The following is an 11,064-nucleotide window of genomic DNA, read 5'->3' as shown; positions in this document are numbered from 1 at the left end:
TTCTTGCCCATACTGACCAAGAAGGTAGCGCCATACGTTGGAAGAAAGCTCCTTGATACTGGAAGACATATAGCCGAGGAAGTCCAGCAAGGAGTATCATTTCGGTACTGCTGCCGATCGGCCGGAGGACAAAGGTGGCATGTCAGCATTTCTTTTTTTCTTTTTTACTCGGATTGACCGTTTCCCGTCTTTTCCAACTCGCTCTTTCTTCTCCATCCAGATTCCGCTCGTGTTCCTCATGTCTTCGATGTCTTGAGTGCTTAGTTTATGAAACCGAGCAGGAAGGAACACCTTTACGTGCTCGTGATCCTTCATAATTTCTACGAAGACTGCCTCGCCATACCTCGTTTCAATTTTGTTAACATCGGCCACGTCATACTTGATGTTTTTAGGAATTGTCGCCATTTTTTGAAACTCTTCACATTTCTTTAACTTGTCAAGTTTATGCAAGATCGACGAAGACATGATGCTTACTTGTACACTGATCCAATGACGATGATGATGATCCTTCGGGCACGTTGGACCGGCTGAAAACAAAAGGAGCACATGTTAGAACACTGCAAACTATTTCGTCATTCTGAACACCATACCTCCTCAGAAGGAGGCTCGAGAGTGAAGGAGCTGAGCGTCAGACAGTTCTTATGTAAGAAGTTGCCTGCATGGCAACCTTGAGCAGTTTTTTTTTACATCGTCAGCTCTGCAGTCGAACCTACCTTTGCAGTCTGTTTTTTTCCCTGCACTTTGCAAGCACTGTCTTGTTTATCTAACGAAACATATCTTGACCACACTTCACTCCCTTGCACGAAATGACAGTGATAGCACCTTTTAGGTTCTTGACGCGTGCCTCGGTGTCAATTTCAGGGGCTAGACAAAGCGGGAAATCCACCTTCGTGGCACGGCTAATTAAACACAGAGCTGTCGTCTGTGACAAACCGTTCAAGCAAATATGGTATATCTATCTTTATAAGCAGCCGGTATTCGATACCCTTCCTGAAGTAAATTTCAGTCAAGACATCCCTGCAGATCCGGAGAATTATAGCCACTCATTATTTATATTTGACGACTGTTTAGCTGACCGGCAAGAAATCTGCAATTTTTATATTGCTGGGTGTCACCACCTGTCAACCACGGCCGTGTTCATCTTGCAATACCTGTTCGTCAACGACCCTCTGTATCGCACAATACAATTCAATAGCGCGGCTCTCGTTTTGTTTCGTTCACCACGCACTAGAGACCAGCTGCGTATGCTGTCCAGGCAGATTTTCGGGCGATATGATATGTTGCCCACGATAGATAAAGATGCCTGTCAGAAACCATAGTCATACTTAGTTATCGACTTGTCTCAACAGAGCAACGATCACTAGAAGGTGTGGACCAACATTTTCCCGGACGATCACAGACAGATCGTATACAGGTCATGAAAAGGCTGAACAAACACATTCGTTTCCATCGTATGATCGCTGAAGCAAAGACACCAGAAGAACGTTACAACCTGATTCAACATGCCAGCAGGGAACAGCTACGAACAATCAGGGAGATATGTATGAACCTCTGCAAAGGAAACATCGACGTACCGCCGAAAGTTAAAAAGCAATTGCAGCCTTTTGCAACACCCATTAGTACACTGGCTTCCAGGCAAGACCGTGCACATGTGAAGAAAGTTAAACGGATTCTTCATCAGTCCGGCGGGTTTTTGCAATTTTTGTTGCCACCCTTGTTAGGTCTCGTTTCAAGTTTAGCGGGCAAAAGCATTGCAAAAGCAACCGGCATTTAAAGAATGCAGAAATAGGAGATTGTTCTCTATCGGGAAAGCACTATTCCGTCGATATTGAATAAACAGGAGCCTGATGATATCAAGGCCAAGGAGATCATCCAGTACTTGCACAAGCTATTGCATCCTCCCGCGAACACATTAAGACAGCTTAGTGCAGCAAGTGAGGAGACAAATCCTGTGGCGTCGACAAGTGAGCAGACACAGATTCAAGGGGACGAGGAGGAAGACGCCATTGTTAATTTTATGAGCAGCGGGTACAAGATGAGAGCAAGCCAATTACTGCGTTTACTAAAACCTTGCTCAGCTGGAATAGCAAAACGTTTGAGCTCATTGTCAATGGTCAACAAATACCAAATACCAACGTTGCAGACCTTGTTTATTATTTCGTCACAAGAGCGCGAAATGTGTGGCGACCCGCGTATCTCGAGAGGATCCTACCACTATTGGTCAAGCTAAATATACCGACAGTTATCGTACATCCATCTCGACTTGAAAAGGAGACTGCAGAGTCATCAGCCAGTAGTCCTACGTTCACATCTGAGACACCTCGTCGACACATTTCTCCGGTTATCACAACAGCGGCTAAGAGACTTCGACAATAGAACCAGTATTGAGCACGTTGGAACCGCAACAGGAACACTGTGGTTACCTTCAGGACAAAAACATTCTGGCGCATTTTCCCACACGACACAGGAAGAAGGCCCTCGCCATCCTGGAGATGCTAAAGACCGTTTTTGCGATAGATGAAGAGGGAATGATTATCTGTCATTCCCTCGTTGTTCCAAATAGTTCCGTCATAGAGCTTATAAAATACGAACGGCACAATCGATCGCCCTCTTGGTACAAAGGTCACGTTGCAGCCGTTATAAATTCATACTTGTCATTCGACGGACTTGGTGTTTGTGGAAGAAAATCGTGCTAATGGCTGCTTACGTGGACGTATACCATCCTGGTGCTCTAGGTGGTGTTCAACGACTCGCAGGAGCCATCGGTGAAAAGCCGGCAAAGGTTACCAAGTCCCTGGAAACCAGTGATGTGTACTCTCTCTTCAGAGAACTTAAGCGACCACGTCAGTTCCGCAAGACCATCGTTTTGGGTGTGAAGGATATATTCCAAATAGATTTGAAAGACCTTCAGAAACTGTCGAGATACAACAAGGGTTTTCGCTATCTTTCGTTTTGTATCGACGCATTTTCTCGTATGCTTGCTGTAGTGCCTGTGCAGAATAAACGAGCAGCGGAAATTATATGTGGACTGAGACTCGCTTTTAGACGTATTGGCACTCCGAGACTGATTCATTCAGACAGAGGTACAGAGTTCACCAATAAATCGGTCGGAGCATTTTTGAAATCAAAAGGGATATCTCTCTTCCACTCTAATTCAAATACGAAAGCAAGTATTGCAGAACGATCTATTCCAAGTCTTCTGACACCACTTTATCGTGCTTTCGAATATCAGGGACATAAATCCTACTTGAAAGTTTTACAGCCTCTGGTCAAAGCATATAATCATCGTGTACATAGAACTCTGTCGGCACGACCTGTGGATGTCAACAAAGAAAATGAACATTTATTTAGGCAAGAGCTCTATCCTACTCCGAGCAAACCCCCAGAGAAGCCACGTTTTTGTGTTGGCGACCTTGTCAGAATAGCAAAGTCTAGACACCAGTTAGTCAAAAGTTACCTTGGTTCTTTTACGCGTGAAATTTTTGTGGTAAGAGCAGTCAAGATTGGTTACCCGAATACGTATCTCTTACATCACCAGCAGGAAGAACCTATTGAAGGTCAATTTTATGCAAGCGAATTAACACGTGTGCAGCCTGGAAAGGGCCACCGCATTATAGAAAGACGCGTTCGGAATGGAAAATTGCAGTACCTGTTGCAACCTGCTGGGAGTCGTAGAGGACTTGGGTTCCGGAGAACTACCTGCCACCACCAACGACGAAATGACTGGCGATCACTGGTCCGGCCGATGTCGAACAGCCAGCCAACGGTGGCGATTCCTGGTCCCAATCGGGTGATGATGTGTGTGTCATGCGGGGCGTTACCGAGGATCATCAACTCCAAGGAAAATGTCACCGTCTTCATACCTCTTGGAGTGACGTGTTAGAATGCGGTTCATCCAAGTCAATGGACGACACAGTGCTCGTCGCGGCGTTTAAGGTAACCAGAGACATTTTCCTGTTCCAGTCCATGCCTCTGAACCTTCCCGCGAAAAAGATTGTGTGGAAGTCTTCAAAAACAATGTGTGCCAGGGTACACAGGAAGTGTGAACACCTATCCGACCACCCATTCGACCTGGTCTCCGAATGGGGAAAACTGATGAGCTCCATATTTAGCTATTACAGTGATCGTGACGTCGACGTAATGCAACTGGTAGCCGAAAGTCTATGTATCATGTACTATGCAATGAAGACCGGCTACCATTACCTGGCTGTGTACATAAATGACATGACAATTGACCTGTTGCAAAATAGGTTGTCACCCAAAGACGCTTACCAATAAATATTGAAATCCATGACGAGTTGTCTCATTTTACTGTAAGTCGTCATGGTAAAAAGATGCCCGGAGATGTTCTGCTACACCTTGTCCTTTCTGAGTGCTATTTCCCTGTTCGTTTTCGTAGCTACAACAGAATTTACAAAACCAACACTGAAACAGGAAAAATGCACTACCGTGACTCAGATTGACCATAACATCTACGTCCACCGATGCCCAGCTGCAGTAACTGTCGTACGCCTTTGGCTCAGCAATGGTCATCCGACGAGACACGGAGTAAACCTGTCGCAAAATGATACACATCAACTATGGCATTGCTTGAAAGAAGCAAATGTCGCGCACAATTATTACAACTTCGAGTGCTTAAAACTATGTGAAATAAGCTTCGAACTCATGCAAGTAATAGAACGATGCCTCGGCAATGTGTACAATATTGCAAAACTCATTGGGAATGGAAAGCACAGCGGTTACGGTATCGCTCTTTCGAAATCTGCTACCATGTCTCTGCTGTCTCATCTGAGCGAAACAATAAAAAGAATTTAAACAAATACATGCCCACATTTCATTTAGCTATAAGATACACTGTAACACAAGAATGGCCCGGCGTCGGGAACTTGGCGCCCCCATCGCCCGGCAGCAGCCGCAGTAGCCTCCTCCTGCACTCACGGTTGGGTCGCCGCAGGAGGGAGACTCCCACGTACAGCTGTGCGTGGCTGTCCCGTGTCTGGGGAAAGGGGGATCCTGGTGGTTGAGTGGACCCGGAGGTTGTTTAGGACCCTTCGGGGCCCCTCCGGGAAAGCAACACACCGCTTTGGCCCCTGCTTCCCATAGTCGGGTGGTCCTGGAAGGCCCGGCCAGGACTATTCAGCTAGTCGCCATCTCTCTTTTCATTGCTTTCTCTTTCTCTAGTTCTTCGGCCTCGCCATTTTCTTTTTCACCTTCTTCAGCGGCAAGGGTCAACCTTGGGCAGCCTTTCACCCTCCAGAAGCTGCATTTCGGTATAGTGTACAGGCAAGTGTTAACGTGTGAGACACGTTCCCTTGGTTGGGATCGGTGGTGGCCGACACACCCTTTGCACTGAATTCAACATTCACTCTTTATGGATAAATCAAATTTAAAAAAAAAACTGATCGGCGCCCAAAGCGGCACCGCACCGAAGACATTGCAATGAGCTTCTTTGAAAGCGGTCAAGAGCCATGGTTTCCTAAATTCCTAGTCATCCATGCAGAGAATGAAACAAAGTCGTTTGCAGGGCTGTCCCCATTTCTTGTGGCGAAGACACTCTAACAAGTAGTCGGGAAGTCTTACAACGCCAGGAAACTGAACACCGGAGACATACAGGTCGAGGTACAAACTAGGCAACAAAGTACAGCACTCTCCTCACTAAAGACCATTGGAGAAACCGCAGTTTCTGTCACAGTACATCGTAGCTTGAACACAGTGAAAGGGGTCATATCTGCCAGTGAGTTGCTACCATGTTCTGACTCAGAGATGACGGAGGGCTTAAAGGACCATGGGGTAATCAATGCTAAGAGGATCATCATCCGCAGAGAAGGAAAAGAAATACCCACACCACATGTCGTTCTCACCTTTGAAATCCATAAGTTGCCTTCAAGCATCAAAGCAGGTTATGTCAGCTGCCCAGTGCGACCGTACGTCCCCAACCCGAGACGCTGCTTTAAGTGTCAACGGTTTGGGCACGGTTCGCAGGTCTGTCGAGGTCAGGCTGTTTGCCCAAAATGTGCAGGGACAAACCATTCTTCTGACTCGTGCCAAAAGGCCTTAAAGTGCGCAAACTCTCAGAGAGGGCATGCAGTGTACTCCAGGTCCTGCCCACGTTGGCAAGAGGAGAAACAAATCTTGAGAGTAAAGGCAGAACAAAACATAACATACAGGGCGGCGAAGGCACAGGTTGAATTTCAAAGAAAAGGTACTTTCTCTGAGGTGGTGCGCAGGGGGGTGGCGCCACTCAGAGTTTCAGTGGAGACTCAAACGTCTGAACCTCCACCCCACACCCCCAACACGAAAAGCAGGACATGGAAGTGTCCCTTCCAAGTTCCCTGGCTTGCCAGACGAGCAGCCAGGACACTGCCTCAGCTTGCTGTGAAGCTGACGGCACGCAGTCTATTTGGGACGGGGCCACACAGGCCTCGTCTCAAGATACACAACAAAACATGGAGGTGGAGGACGACGACTCTCTGTCACAGAAGTCGTCCTCCAGTATGTCAGGTGTTTCTCTCTTGGAAAAGAACAAAGAGAGAAAACGGCTAGCAGAGGTAGGGGCAAGAAAGTAAAAGAGACACCGAAAATGCCTCCACCGAGAATTACTCCTCCCTAAACTAAACTTTCATGCCCACACACTCGAAGTTACACATCCAAGTTATGACAAAGTCGTTGCTACTTTTTTCCTCCCTTACCTTCCTAATGGGTGCTGGCACCATACTTCAGTGGAATTGCCGAGGTCTTTTTTCTAACTTGGATGACGTTAACGACTTGTTTGAGGAACACAATGCTACTTGTCTCTGTCTGCAGGAAACCTACTTAAATCCAGAAAATTTCAACCCCTTTCGTAGGTGCAATATATTTCGAAAAGATCGTGTAGGCAGAGCACGTTCGTCGGGTGGTGTAGCCATTGCCCTTCCTCGCTCTGTACCTGCAATGAATATTCCGCTTACAAGAGACCTAGAAGTTGTTCTGTCCGTGTGTGTCTTGAACAGACTATAACTGTCTGTTCATTATATCTTCCTCCTTCAACTTCCGTCGGTCAGAGAGAGTTTGAAAAGTTAATTGACCAGCTCCCTCAGCCCTTGATCATTTTAGGCGACCTCAATGCGCATAATCCCTTGTGTGGCAGCGCAAAGGTTGATAGCCGTGGAAAGGTGGTGGAGAGAGTTCTCTTTTCAAGGTCACTTTGCCTCCTAAACACAGGGTCAAAAACCTACCTAAACTCTGCAACATAATCCTTCTCTGCTATTGACATCTCTCTTTGCAGTCCTTCCCTTTTTTCCTCTTTAGATTGGAGAGTGGATCACGACCCGCGTGGTAGCGACCACTTCCCAATTGTTGTCACATTTCGTGGCCCCACCAACAACATTGCAACACGCCCGCCTCGGTGGAAACTACAAGAGGCAGACTGGGACCTCTTCACCAAAGAGGCCAATATCTTGACCCAATCTTTTCAACATCTTCTTGTTGCCGACGCAAACAGCCTAATTACAAATGCTATTATAAATGCTGCTCAGCAGTCGACACCACAAACAAAGGGTAACCTTCCAAGACGTCCAAAGCCATGGTGGACGAGTGACTGCGAGAAGACTCGCAAGCAACAAAACCGGGCGCGGGGTATTTTCAGGAGATACCCCACAAGCACAAACTTACTTCTTTTCAAGAAAGCTCGTGCAAAGGCACGTTGGACAAGACGTCAAGCCAAGAAAAATTCTTGGAATAATTTTGTGTCATCCCTGAACTCAAGCACCCCTTCTAAAATAATATGGGACCGGTCGAGAAAAATTAAGGGTGACTATATCAGTTTTTCTATTCCTTTACTGCAGGTATACGGTACTGTTTGTCAGAACATGGAGGAGCAAGCCAATGTTCTCGGTGAACACTTTGTAAATGTGTCAAGCTCTTCACATTACGATGATAACTTCTTAAGAGTTAAACATCATGCCGAAAAACAGAACATTTCAAGTGGCACAGGTGATAGGTGTGCCTATAACCAGTCCATTACAATGCAAGAATTGCTTAGAGCCTTGTGCTGCCGTAAAGTCGCAGCACCTGGCCCTGATCGTAATACACTTATTCTATGCTCAGTCATTTATCAACTACCTCTTTAGAAAGCCTTCTTGATTATTTCAATCTTGTCTGGCGAGAAGGATCCTTGCCTACCAGCTGGAAAATGGCAACCGTCATTCCTCTTCTCAAACCTGGCAAAGAAGCTTCGGATCCAGCGAGTTATAGGCCTATTGCCCTGACCAGCTGCCTTGGAAAAACCTTCGAGCGCATGGTCAATGCCCGGCTTATATACTACCTCGAGGAAAATCAATGCCTTGACCAGTACCAATGTGGGTTCATGTCCTCCCGTTCTACCTCAGATCACCTCCTGCGCTTAGAGACTACCATAAGAGAAGCATTTATTAGGAGGCAACACTGTGTTTCCATATTTTTCGATCTCGAAAAAGCCTACGATACAACCTGGCGATACGGCATTCTAAGAGACCTGCACTCCTTGGGAATACGAGGCCGGTTGTTCCGTTGTATCTCAAACTTCCTTCAAGGACGTATGTTCAGGGTCCAACTGGGAGATACACTGTCTCGCCCATTCGTGCAGGAGAACAGGGTCCCACAAGGCTCTGTTCTCAGCGTTACACTGTTTATAGTGAAAGTGAATTCCGTTGCAAGCGTTATGCCGCCATCAGTCAAGTATTCCTTGTACGTTGATGATTTGCAAATGCCCTGCTCAGCTTCAAGTCTGGCTGTTTGTGAGCGACAGCTTCAACTGACTCTTAACAAGTTAGACAAGTGGTTGTGTGAAAACGGCTTTAAGTTTTCACCGAGCAAGACGGTTTGTATTCATTTTACAAGAATTAGGGGTCTATTCCCAGAACCCACACTCAAAATGAGCGGCCAGGATATTGCCGTTCGGGATGAACGCAAGTTCCTCGGAGTAACTTTTGATAGAAAGCTCAAGCAAAGGGCCTCAAGTCTTTAAATATCTTGAAAATCCTGTCACACAGGTCTTGGGGTGCCGATCGTGAGACCCTTCATCGCGTATATACGAGCACTGTGCGCTCCAAATTAGACTATGCATGTTTTGTTTATGGGTCAGCACGGGCTTCTGCCTTAAAATGTCTGGACACAGTGCACCACCTCGGCTTAAGGTTGGTACTTGGAGCTTTCAGGACTTCCCCAGTTCAAAGTCTCTATGTTGAAGCAAATGAGTGGTCTCTAGAAAGGCGACGCTTCTATCATGCAGTGTCGTACGGACTGAGGGTAAGAGGGTATCCTCAACACCACGCTTTACCCTGTGTGGAGGGCACCCGTTTTGAACGGTTGTTTCTTACAAGCCCAGTGCTGTTGGGCCTTTCAGTCTGCGGTTACAACGCGACACCGAACACTACGCTTTTCTGAGCTACAACCTGCCTTCCTTGCAATGTAGCAAAATGCTCCCTCCCTGGCAACCAGCTATAACGTGTGATATTTCACTGTTGAAGTTCAACAAACGGGAAAGACCTGCTGTTGAGATACAGCACGAATTTGAACTTCTCAAGGAGAGCTTCGGTGACCACACTGAAATTTACACCGATGCATCCAAGACCAGTTCAGCGGTATCATGTGCCAGTGACTGCACAACATCCCATTGTTTTAGCAGTGTCCTGCCCGTTTTCAGTGCAGAGGTGTACGCTATTGTGGTGGCACTCAACCATGTCTTACAAATGCGCGTAACATCTTCTGTTATATACAGGGTGTCCCACCGAAAAAGGGCCAAGGGTTAAAAAAAACGGAGTGATCTACACAAATTGGACCAACTGTACGTGCTTGGCAGTTGTGTGGCCTATCCAAAAATATTTTTTATTCGCCACTTGTCAATTAATTAGCGGTAATTAATTTTCTAACTTTTTAATTATCGGTTTGAGCTCTGAGATGTCAATGAGGAAGTTGTAGTACTTGTCGAAAAAGACACAGCGGAAGTGGTTCGAGGACGCTAGGGCTTGTGGTTTCGTTTTTTTCCCGAGTTCAAAAATTGGTTTCAGAAGCCGCACGCACCGCATAGCGCTCCCCATAATTCGGCGCCCGCGCGCGCCGACTGCAGTGCACTCTGATAGATGTGCCGTGAAGCAGGTGAAATATCTTCCTCTTGTGTGACGTGGCCCAAGGATGGTCTCGAAGCGCTAACCTCAAGGTCAATGTAAACTTTCATTTGAGATAAGCGCTTGCTCCGTGACGAGTCATGGAGGCAACATGCCCCCCATCTGATCACGATAAGCGGCGAACGAAAGCAGACACATGAAAATATGTTTATTTTTTTACAAAGAAGCGCTGTCTTTGCAACCAAGAAAGAAGAGGCAAACAACAATAACGTTGCGACAGAAAAACTCTCTTGTGCGGAGTTTCCCAAACAGAGATAAACTCTCGGGCTCCACGACTGTTCGTTGTTCGGGTTACTTGTTGAAAACCATGATTTATTTTCTTTCTCTTCCCTGTGACTACAAGGTGTGCTCGAACAAGTCACCCGCCGCCGCGATGCAATACTGACATCTTTTCACGATGTTCGCTGTTGTCCGTCTGATCACGAACTCAGGAACATCGCTGCAGACCTGGGTTATTTTCTCTTTTAGCTCGTCTGGTGTTGTGGTCTCCCTGTCGTACACACGGTCTTTTATGTATCCCCACAGAAAGAAATCAAGTGGGGTCAGGTCAGGGGACCTTGCGGGCCATGGTACTGGTCCGTGCCTCCCAATCCACTGTTCCTTGAAAATCCTGTTGAGCCAGGCGCTGGACCGACAGCTGCTATGTGCTGGAGCGCCGTCGTGCTGGTACCAGACACGAGGAAGACGAGCCAGTGGAACATCACAAGTGAACTGGTCCACAGGGCCTTCCAATATGCTGTTCAAATATCGATCCGCTGTCAGCGTCTGGTCATAAAAAACTGGACCAATGATGCGACCATCAAAAATGCCGCACCAGACGCTAAACGCCCACTGATACTGGTGCCTTGACCGGGCAACCCAGTGTGGATTTTTCTCGCTCCAGTAATGGGCGTTGTGTAGGTTCACCTGCCCATTCCTGGAA

This window comes from Ornithodoros turicata, chromosome 7, assembly GCF_037126465.1.
Source record: "Ornithodoros turicata isolate Travis chromosome 7, ASM3712646v1, whole genome shotgun sequence".
Classification (NCBI taxonomy): Eukaryota; Metazoa; Arthropoda; class Arachnida; order Ixodida; family Argasidae; genus Ornithodoros; species Ornithodoros turicata.
Note: the sequence above shows the minus strand (reverse complement) of the source record.